The sequence below is a fragment of the Arachis ipaensis genome, chromosome B5 (genome assembly GCF_059453495.1).
Source record: "Arachis ipaensis isolate K30076 ecotype BB chromosome B5, ASM5945349v1, whole genome shotgun sequence".
Taxonomy (NCBI): Eukaryota; Viridiplantae; Streptophyta; class Magnoliopsida; order Fabales; family Fabaceae; genus Arachis; species Arachis ipaensis.
Window position 1 is genome coordinate 131158042 of NC_142440.1, and position 11171 is coordinate 131169212.

Genomic DNA, 11171 nt, shown 5'->3' on the forward strand with positions numbered 1-11171 from the left:
TCTATTTGGACAATCTCATTAAAGTCCCCCATGAAGCAACAAAGGGTCTGACATAATCCAGCAATATAGCTCAACTCCTCCCACACAACAAGTTTCTCCTCTCTACCACGAGCACCATAAACTAAAAAGAATGCACAATTGAAATTATTCTTTAACAAGACCCCTTCGACACACAGCCATCTCTCCCCTTTATAACAATTATTCATCTTGAACATGAAATCATCCCACATTAACAACAACTCACCCAAAGCACCATCAGACGCAACATATTCCCATCCTACACTATTACAACCCCAAAGACGTGCAACATCAAATCTCATCACAACATGTGTTTTAGTTTCAACTAGACCTAGCATATTCAGCCTATTTTTCATTTTTAAGTCCTTAACCATTCTCAGCTTTCAATCTCCCCCCAACCCCCTAACATTCCAGGAACAAAAAATTATTTTAGAATATTATAACACACCTTTTTGGTATTTTTGGGTCTGCATCGCCTTGATTTTGCCTTTTGTTTTGCCAACCTTCTTTTTTGAGCATTTTCTTCATTCTGAGATTGGAGAATAGCCATAATATCCTCTTCTTCATCATATAGAATTGTGCCAGATTCCACTACTAGATCCCATGTCCTTTTATTTTCCAGCATTTTCTCATCTAATATTAAACTCAGATTGTCGCCTGTTTCCCCAATATTTTCAACACCTACTCCTACACCTACTCCCTCCCTGGTAGTCCCCTCAACATCATCCCCACCCTTCACCGTGCCAGAGATAGGCGAGCAGCCACCAACACCGGTCGTCATGGCTTGCTTTCCACCATTTTTTGCTCTGCCCTCTCCGCCTCACCATGACCATGAGTGACCGTTCGATTCAGCGGCCCCATCGCCGTAGTCCTTCCCTGGAGTAGCTACGCAAGGAGAGGTGTTCCTTGCACCTGCGATGTGAGCTGCAACCCGACCCGGTTGAGTAGCGCCTAGCCCACCAGTAGCTACTGACCCAACGCTTGTTTCAATTGGGTCAGCTGGAGAGATAGGGCCCAATTGCAAAAGCAAGCCCTTGTTATAGCAACTAGTGTATCTGGCCCAACTTCCATAATAGTTTGGATTTATTTTTCCCCCCTTTGACACCCGCTCGCGGCCCACTTAGCCTGCTTTCAAAAATTCCGGATCTTGTCCTTTCCGAATCGTCCTCATCACCGACAAAATCCTCTCCCACAAAATCAGCACTATCTTTAATTCTCTCTTGATTAGAATTATACATTACCATATTCATGAGATTGATGTTTGATTTGTCATAATTTCATTCATTCAAAATTTCTTCTGAAAGTACCATCCTATCCTTATTTTCTTCACCGTCCCTCGTCACCATCGTCAACAGCTCCACCGCCTCGTCCTTGAGTTTCTGTATGTTTGTTTGCCGTACCGATTTTATAACATTTTCTGTAAGGTCAAATGTTACACCGTTCAGTCGTTGTTTGCTGCTTGTGCCTCCATCATCCGCACTTACCAACTTACACCCCAGGCCATATGTCTCTCGTCCTACCTCTTTTACCAATACATCAAAACCACTGAGACCTATTGTAATATACACCCATTTGTTGATTACATCCAATACGCATGTATCGATCTGCACACGTCCAACACTAAAGGAATTGCACGATTCCGTCAAATTATCACACCTAACTACTTCCCCCTATTAACCTCCTATCATTTTGAAGGTGTCCGCTGACCATACATATAAAGGATCTCCAAAGCATTCTAACCACATTCTCCTAGTTTCACTCCTCTCCGCCTCCTCCCATCTCCATACGCTATGGAAAATTTGTAGAAGACTATTCATTTTAAAAGTGTAGGTTTCTTCGGCGCTCAGCACAGAATCAAATGTCAGTAGGGCTTTATACGCACCCAGTTCTCGTACTTGGATGACTTGAGGCAAGTTTATCTCAATCATCTCCTTCAAAGAACAAAAGTCAATGGCCTTTGTCGTCCCTCCTATTAGACTTCTCTGCAACCAATCGAGATTTTCTTTTGTCACCGTTACCTCGATCTTCTTAGTCCCCCCGTTCCCATGTTAATCTTGTTCTTTTTTCTCCTTTTTGACCTCGGATGTATTCAACCGCACGTCGCCACTAGCCTCCTCACGTTAAAGTTGCCAACCCATTTTGCTCTGATTATCTTGTCCTCTCTGAGATCTCTTTATGTCATTCGTACCCGATACCCTTCTGTACTTTGCTTCCCCTACGAATATTCACGTTGCAAGTATAGCTCTCAACCGACAAATAATCCTCGAATCAAATTTTAAGGAATTGGTTGTCACAAAGTTCAACCCCAATAAAAGTAACCGAAGTATTCAAACCTCGGTCGTCTCATAAGGAATGGGCAAACATGTGCATCAACATTGGTTAGAATTCCGGGGTTGCAAGTCATGAGTAAGAAATTAAACTAAGAAACTTTTCAAGCAAGAAATCTTAAAGTACAAGAAACTAAATCAAGCAACTAAAGCAAGGTATGAGCAATTTCAAACTAATAAAAGAACATCCAATATAATTCTACTTAAAACTAAACAAGTAACTATAACTAGAATTAAACAATGGGAATTTTTGGGTTTCAAATATGAATAATAAAAGCAACTCTTGGCTAGGCATAGGAATTGGGATCACTATCCTTGTCTAATAACCATATCTTGACAATTATGAGAAACCAAACTCATTAAGTTTACTTCTATACTTGAAGTATATTAAATGGTTTGATCAACATCAATCCATAAGGCCCAACCTAGCTACCAATTGACTTAGTAGTAGGCTAGTGTCAATGGTTATCAAATTGACCACTAAGGGTTCTCAAATCACCAAATCCATTAGACCCAATGACTCAAGTTTACCCAATTCCCTTAGCCTAGGCCAAGAGTAAAAAAACTACTACATAATCAAAGGAAACATTTTATCAAACACATGGTAAGCATTACTGAAAGACATATTCAAAATGCAATTAAATTGAATTTAAAAAGTACCCACTAACAATTATCAATGGAAAATTACTCAAATAACACAATCAATCATGGAAATCATCAATGTAACATTAACAATTCAAGATCCACAAGATTCACAAAATGGATATAAAATGGGAAATAACAAGAAAACATGAATCTAACACAAGATCTAAACAAGATTATACTAAGGAATTCAAATTAAGTAATCAAAACTAGAAATCAACAAAATCCAATTTAGAATTTCAGCAATGGGAGATCAAAATCAAACTAGATCTAGAGGAGAATAAGGGTTTCTCTCTCTAGAAGAACAAAAACTAAAAACTAGCTAAAATTGTGTCTCCATGTGTAATGGATGATCCCCCCTTTTTCCCCTAGAGTTCCTGGGTCTTTTCCATGCAAATTTAGCTTCAATTTGGTCCTGTCCAACTTCAGAAATCGCCAGGCACGATTTTATTTAATGAGGTCACGTGCAGCTCATCACGCATACGCGTCATGTACGCGTGCGCGTCGCTTGAATTTTTGTGATCCACGCGTGCGCGTCATGCACGTGTGTGCGTCGATGGAGATTATGCCAATCCACGCGGATGCGCCATTCTTCGCACGCCACACTCAACTCCTTGCATCCACGCGTGCGCGTGGTGTGCACCTGCGCGTCGAAGCTGATTTCCCAAAATCTAATTCTTCATGTTCCTTCCACTTGTGCATGCTTTCTTTCTCTCTTCTAAGCCACTCTTGCCCTATAAACTTTGAAATCACTCAACAAACACATCACGGCATCGAATGACAATAAAAGAGGATCGAAATATGGAAATTTTAAGGCAAAAGAAGTATGTTTTCCATCATGAAGCAATATTAGGAAGAGAACACAAAATCATGCAATTCTTGTGAATAAGTATGGAAAATATTGATAATAACCCCCCAAATTCTACAAATATAAACCACAAAATTGGGGTTTATCAAACCTCCCCATACTTAAACCGAGCATGTCCTCATGCTAAAAATAAAAAGACCAAAGACCATGGGAAGAAAGGGTTCATGAAGTGCAAATTACCTAAATGAATACATGCGACTAATGCAAAGGCATCTACCTACTTGGTCAAGGGTAAATCTATCCTCCAAGAACACATATGAGCAATTAGGATTAAAATGACATGTAGTCCATGAATCCTACCAATTTGAACATCAATATGAAGTGCATATAACTCGCGAGATGAACGCTTGTGAAAGCTGGAAACAACGGGTTGAGCATCGAACCTGCACCGGAACTGTATACGCTCTATTCCCTCGAGTGTATAGGGTTCGTCACTCAATCCTCTTCTAATCATGCTTTCCAAGATTTGTCTTTCATCTAACAATCAACAATTACTCAATTCATGCATACAAGTATCATGAGGTCTTGTTCATAGGTTGTAATGGGGCTAGGGTAAAGGTAGGGACGTATGAGGTCAAGTGAGCTTGAAATTTGAATCCTTGATTAACTTAAGATCTCACTACACACACAAAACAACCTATATGATTCTAATACAATGCCTAGCTACCCATGGGTTTCACCTTTCATATACTCATGCATTCTCTTTAGTTCACATTCCATATGCATTGTTATTGTTACTTTACTTTTGGGTATTTTTGTCCCCTTTTTATTGCTTTCTTTTTCCATATTCTTGTTTCTTCTATTTTTCTATTTCTTTTTCTTACATTCTTTTTCCTTCATTCTCTTTTATATTATATATATATATATATTTTTTTTCTTTGTTTGTCTCCTTTTTGGGGTTTCATGTACAAAAGTATTAATGCATATGGTTCAATCATTCAATACATGAGTATGTCCCCAATTCCCAAAATTTTTCAATTACAAATACAATTACATACCTTTACATCTACCCAAGTTCCCAAGTACACCCTCCCATTTGAATGATACACACCTTTACTCACCTAAGCTAATCAAGGATCCAAATCCAGGGACATTCATTGTTTTTTACTTAGGGGTGTTGATGTGCTCCATTCAAGAACAAAAAGGGTTTATCATGGGCTCAAAATTGGTTAGCAATGGTAGATAAAAGGGTTAAGGCTGTTTGGGAAAAGTGACTATTGAAGTGATGGCCTCAATCATGTAAATGTATTCATACACAAAGTAATGGATATATAGAATCAGCCAAAGCAAGGATTGCAATCATAGAGAGAGAATAATGCACACAAGAATGGAAAATAATGGTTAGAAGATATAACCACACAATAAGGCTTAAAACTCACATGCTTGTGTTCTTAGCTTAATCACTATACTCCAAAATACATTCTTCAAGCAAGTTTATCGCAAAAAAATTTTCAAAATTGGTAGGGTACCCTGAAAATACAGTTTCTTGGAAAAGAAATCATCACCCTAACTAACCAAGTAATCCTAACAAGAAAAACTAACTAAACATGCAAGGTGTCCTAATTAACAAAACAAAAGAGAAATAAAGTCCATGAATGTTGAAAAGAGTAGATTATTACCCACGGAGATCGGTCGAACGACCTCCCCACACTTAAGAATTAGCACGGTCCTCTGTGCTACTAGCAAGATGCAAGTGGTGGTCGGGTTTGGAACTTCCACTATCCCGCTCGCGAGTGCCTTCTTCACTTAAGTACGAGGTGGATGTGGAGATCTCCGGTTCCTCCATAGAAGGAGTCACACAACTCAAAAGCTTCTTGATGTAAGCATACCGGCGTTGGTTCCGCCATTCATATCTATATATCTTCTTGTGGAGGTCTTCAAGCCGTTGGTGGGAAGATCCTTGTGATGTAGAAGAAGTGGTAGGAATAACTGAGGGAGCGGCTATATCAAGGGTCTTGTGTTCTGCCGGAGGTTTGAGATACTTTCCGGTTGGGACCACGTCGCTGATGAGCGGATAATTTATACACTTTTTGGCATTATTTTTAGTATGTTTTTAGTAGAATCTAGTTACTTTTAGGGATGTTTTCATTAGTTTTTATGTTAAATTCACATTTCTGGACTTTACTATGAGTTTGTGTATTTTTCTGTGATTTCAGGTATTTTCTAGCTGAAATTGAGGGACTTGAGCAAAAATCAGATTCAGAGGTTGAAAAAGGACTGTTGATGCTGTTGGATTCTGACCTCCCTGCACTCAAAATGAATTTTCTGGAGCTACAGAACTTGAAATGGCGCGCTTCCAATTGAGTTGGAAAGTAGACATCCAGGGCTTTCCAGAAATATATAATAGTCCATACTTTGCCCAAGTTTAGATGATGCAAACTGGCGTTCAATGCCAGCTCTCTGCCAAATCCTGGCGTCCAGCGCCAGAAACAAGTTGCAAAGTGGAGTTCAACGCCCAAAATGGCACAAAAGCTGGCGTTCAACTCCAAGAATGACCTCTCCACGTGTAGACTTCAAGCTCAGCCCAAGCACACACCAAGTGGGCCCCGGAAGTAGATTTATGCATCAATTACTTACTTCTGTAAACCCTAGTAGCTAGTTTATTATAAATAGGACTTTTTTACTATTGTATGAGACATCTTTTGATCATTTTTAGATCTCTAGACCTCCATGGGAGGATGGCCATTTGGCCATGCTTACCCTCTATTCACTTATGTATTTTTAACGGTAGAGTTTCTACACTCCATAGATTAAGGTGTGGAGCTCTGCTGTTCCTCAAGGATTAATGCAAAGTACTACTGTTTTCTATTCAATTCAACTTGTTCCGCTTCTAAGATATCCATTCACACTTCAACCTGAATGTGATGAACGTGACAATCATCATCATTTCCTATGAACGCGTGCCTGACAACCACTTCCGTTCTACCTTAGATTGAATGAGTATTTCTTAGATTTCTTAACCAGAATCTTCGTGGTGTAAGCTAGATTGATGGCGGCATTCATGAGAATCCAGAAAGTCTAAACCTTGTCTGTGGTATTCCGAGTAGGATTCTGGGATTGAATGACTGTGACGAGCTTCAAACTCGCGATTGCTGGGCGTAGTGACAGACGCAAAAGGAGGGTGAATCCTATTCCAGCATGATCGGGAACCTCAGATGATTAGTCGTGCTGTGACAAAGCATTTGGACCATTTTTACAAGAGGAGGGGATGTAGCCATTGACAATGGTGATGCCCTTGCATAAAGCCAGCCATGGAAAGGAGTAAGACTGATTGGATGAAGACAGCAGGAAAGCAGAGATTCAGAGGAACGAAAGCATCTCTACACGCTTATCTGAAATTCTCACCAATGAATTACATAAGTATTTCTATCCTCATTTTATTATATCATTTTCGAAAACTCTATAACTATTTTATATCTGCCTGACTGAGATTTATAAGGTGACCATAGCTTGCTTCATACCAACAATCTCCGTGGGATTCGACCCTTACTCACGTAAGGTATTACTTGGACGACCCAGTGCACTTGCTGGTTAGTTGTGCGAAGTTGTGAACCATGGTATTGGCATCGCGTTTTTGGTGCCATTGCCAGGGAAAGAAAGAGCAATGAATTTTACATAATCAAAGTGTAATCACAATTTCTGCGCACCAAGTTTTTGGCGCCGTTGCCGGGGATTGTTCAAGTTTGGACAACTGACGGTTCATCTTGTTGCTCAGATTGGGTAACTTTCTTTTCGTTTTCTTTTCAAAAAAGTTTTCAAAATTTTTTCAAAAAAAAAATCTTTCAAAAATTTCTCCTTTGTTTTCGAAAAAAAAAAATTTTCAAAAATATATTTTTCTTCAGAATTTTTAAGAATGAATTCTAGTGTTTCATGAAGCATGTTGAAGCCTGGCTGGCTGTAAAGCCATGCCTGTAGGGAATGTCAGGCGTGTCATGTCTGAGTTACATACTAAAGCTTGGCTGGCTATTAAGCCATGCCTAACCCTTTGATTGGAGCTTTAGACTAAAAAGCATAAGATTCCTGGAATTCATATTAAAAATTTTGGAATCCTTATTTTTATTTTTCATAATAATTTTCGAAAAAAATACAAAAAAAATTAAAAAATCATAAAAATCAAAAATATTTTTGTGTTCTTGTTTGAGTCTTGAGTCATGTTATAAGTTTGGTGTCAATTGCATATTCATCTTGCATTTTTCGAAAATTCATGCATTCATAGTGTTCTTCATGATCTTCAAGTTGTTCTTGGTAAGTCTTCTTGTTTGATCTTGATGTTTTCTTGTTTTGTGTTGTATGGTGTTTTTCATATGCATTCTTGAATTCTTAGTGTCTAAGCATTAAAGATTTCTAAGTTTGGTGTCTTGCATGTTTTCTTTGCATTAAAAATTTTTCAAAAACATGTTCTTGATGTTCATCATGATCTTCATAGTGTTCTTGGTGTTCATCTTGACATTCATAGTGTTCTTGCATGCATTCCTTGTTTTGATTCAAAAATAAAAGAGAAAAACATGAAAATGATGTTTTAATTTTTCTCTCTCATCATAAAAATTCCAAAAATCAAAAAAATATCTTTCCCTTTTTCTCTCTTAAAATTTCGAAAATTAGATTTGACTTTTTCAAAAAAATTTTAAAATCTAGTTGTTTTCATGAGTCAAGTCAAATTTTCAATTTAAAAATCTTATCTTTTTCAAAATCTTTTTCAAAAATAAAATCTTTTTCATTTTTCTTAGTTATTTTCGAAAATTCCAAAAATATTTTTCAAAAATATTTTTCTTATTTTTTTTATATCAAATTTTCGAAAATAACAATAACAATTAATGTTTTGATTCAAAAATTTCAAGTTTGTTACTTACTTGTTAAGAAAGATTCAAACTTTGAGTTCTAAAATCATATCTTGTGATTTCTTGTGAATCAAGTCATTAATTGTGATTTTAAAAATCAAATCTTTTTCAAAAACTAATTTCAAACATATCTTTTCAAAATATCTTCTTATCATATCTTTTTCAAAAATTTGATTTCAAAATATCTTCTCTAACTTCTTATCTCCTTATCTTTTCAAAATTGATTTTCAAAATTTGTTTCAACTAACTAACTAACTTTTTGTTTGTTTCTTACCTTTTTCAAAACTACCTAACTAACTCTCTCTCTTTCTATTTTTCGAAAATATCTCCCCCTTTTTTCAAAAAAATTTCTTTTTAATTAACTAATTATTTTAATTTTTTTGATTTTCATTTTCGAAAATTTCTAACCTTTTTCAAAATTACTTTTCGAAAATTACTAACTCTTTTTCAAAAACTATTTTCGAAAATCCTCTCCCTCTCTCATCCTATTCTATTTATTTATTCATCGACTAACACTTCTCTTCATCTCACATCATTGCTCCTATCCTTACCCTTGTGTTTGGATTCTTCATTTTTCTTCACCCCTATTCCTTTTCATCTTCTACTAACAATAAGGAAACTCTTTACTGTGACATAGAGGATTCCTCTTCTTTTCTTTTTCTCTTCTCTTTCTTATGAGCAGGGACAGAGAAAAAGGCATTCTTGTTGAAGCTGAACCAGAACCTGAAAGGACTCTGAAGAGAAAACTAAGAGAAGCTAAATTACAACAATCCAGAGACAACCTTATTGAAAATTTCAAACAAGTAAAGGAGATGGCAGCCGAACCCAACAACAATAATGCAAGGAGAATGCTTGGTGACTTTACTACACCTAATTCCAATTTACATGGAAGAAGCATCTCCATTCCTACCATTGGAGCAAACAATTTTGAGCTGAAACCTCAGCTAGTTTCTCTGATGCAGCAGGACTGCAAGTTTCATGGACTTTCATCTGAAGATCCTTTTCAGTTCTTAACTGAATTCTTACAGATCTGTGATACTGTTAAGACTAATGGAGTAGATCCTGAAGTCTACAGGCTCATGCTTTTCCCTTTTGCTGTAAGAGACAGAGCTAGAGTGTGGTTGGACTCTCAACCCAAAGATAGCCTGAACTCTTGGGATAAGCTGGTCACGGCTTTCTTAGCCAAGTTCTTTCCTCCTCAAAAGCTGAGAAAGCTTAGAGCTGATGTTCAAACCTTCAGACAGAAAGAAGGTGAATCCCTCTATGAAGCTTGGGAAAGATACAAGCAGCTGACCAAAAAGTGTCCTTCTGACATGCTTTCAGAATGGACCATCCTGGATATATTCTATGATGGTTTATCTGAGCTATCAAAGATGTCATTGGATACTTCTGCAGGTGGATCCATTCACCTAAAGAAAACGCCTGCAGAAGCTCAAGAACTCATTGACATGGTTGCTAATAACCAGTTCATGTACACTTCTGAGAGGAATCATGTGAGTAATGGGACGCCTATGAAGAAGGGATTTCTTGAAGTTGATACTCTGAATGCTATATTGGCTCATAACAAAATATTGACTCAGCAAGTCAATATGATTTCTCAGATTCTAAATGGAATGCAAGCTGCATCCAACAGTACTCAAGAGGCTTCTTATGCAGAAGAAGCTTATGATCCTGAAAACCCTGCAATAGCAGAGGTGAATTACTTAGGTGAACCTTATGGAAACACCTATAACCCATCATGGAGAAATCATCCAAATCTCTCATGGAAGGATCAAAGGCCTCAACAAGGCTTTAATAATGGTGGAAGAAACAGGTTTAACAATAATAAACCTTTTCCATCATCCACTCAGCAACAGACAGAGAACTCTGAACAAAATACTTCTAATTTAGCAAACTTAGTTTCTGATCTATCCAAGGCCACTGTAAGTTTCATGAATGAAACAAGGTCTTCCATTAGAAATTTGGAAGCACAAGTGGGCCAGCTGAGTAAAAGGATCACTGAAATCCCTCCTAGTACTCTCCCAAGTAATACAGAAGAGAATCCAAAAGGAGAGTGCAAGGCCATTGACATAAGCACCATGGCCGAACCTGTAAGGGAAGGAGAGGACGTGAATCCCAAGGGGGAAGACCTCTTGGGACGTCCAGTGATCAATAAGGAGTTTCCCTCTTTGGAACCAAAGGAATCTGAGACTCATCTAGAGACCATAGAGATTCCATTGAACCTCCTTATGCCATTCATGAGCTCTGATGAGTATTCCTCTTCTGAAGAGAATGAGGATGTCACTGAAGAGCAAACTGCCAAGTTTCTTGGTGCAATCATGAAGTTGAATGCCAAATTATTTGGTATTGAAACTTGGGAAGATGAACGTCCCTTGTTCACCAATGAACTAAGTGATCTGGATCAACTGACATTGCCTCAGAAGAGACAGGATCCTGAAAAGTTCATAATACCTTGTACCATAGGCACCATGATCTTTA

General features: G+C 37.7%; 1 non-coding gene across 1 annotated transcript; it reads right to left on the minus strand.

Moving 5' to 3' along the window:
- Positions 1-9904: 9904 nt before the first annotated feature.
- Positions 9905-10012, minus strand: LOC148565800 (small nucleolar RNA R71). The gene has a single exon (XR_015884486.1). It is a non-coding gene; the product is annotated as a small nucleolar RNA R71 (small nucleolar RNA).
- Between the last annotated feature and the right edge of the window lie 1159 nt (positions 10013-11171).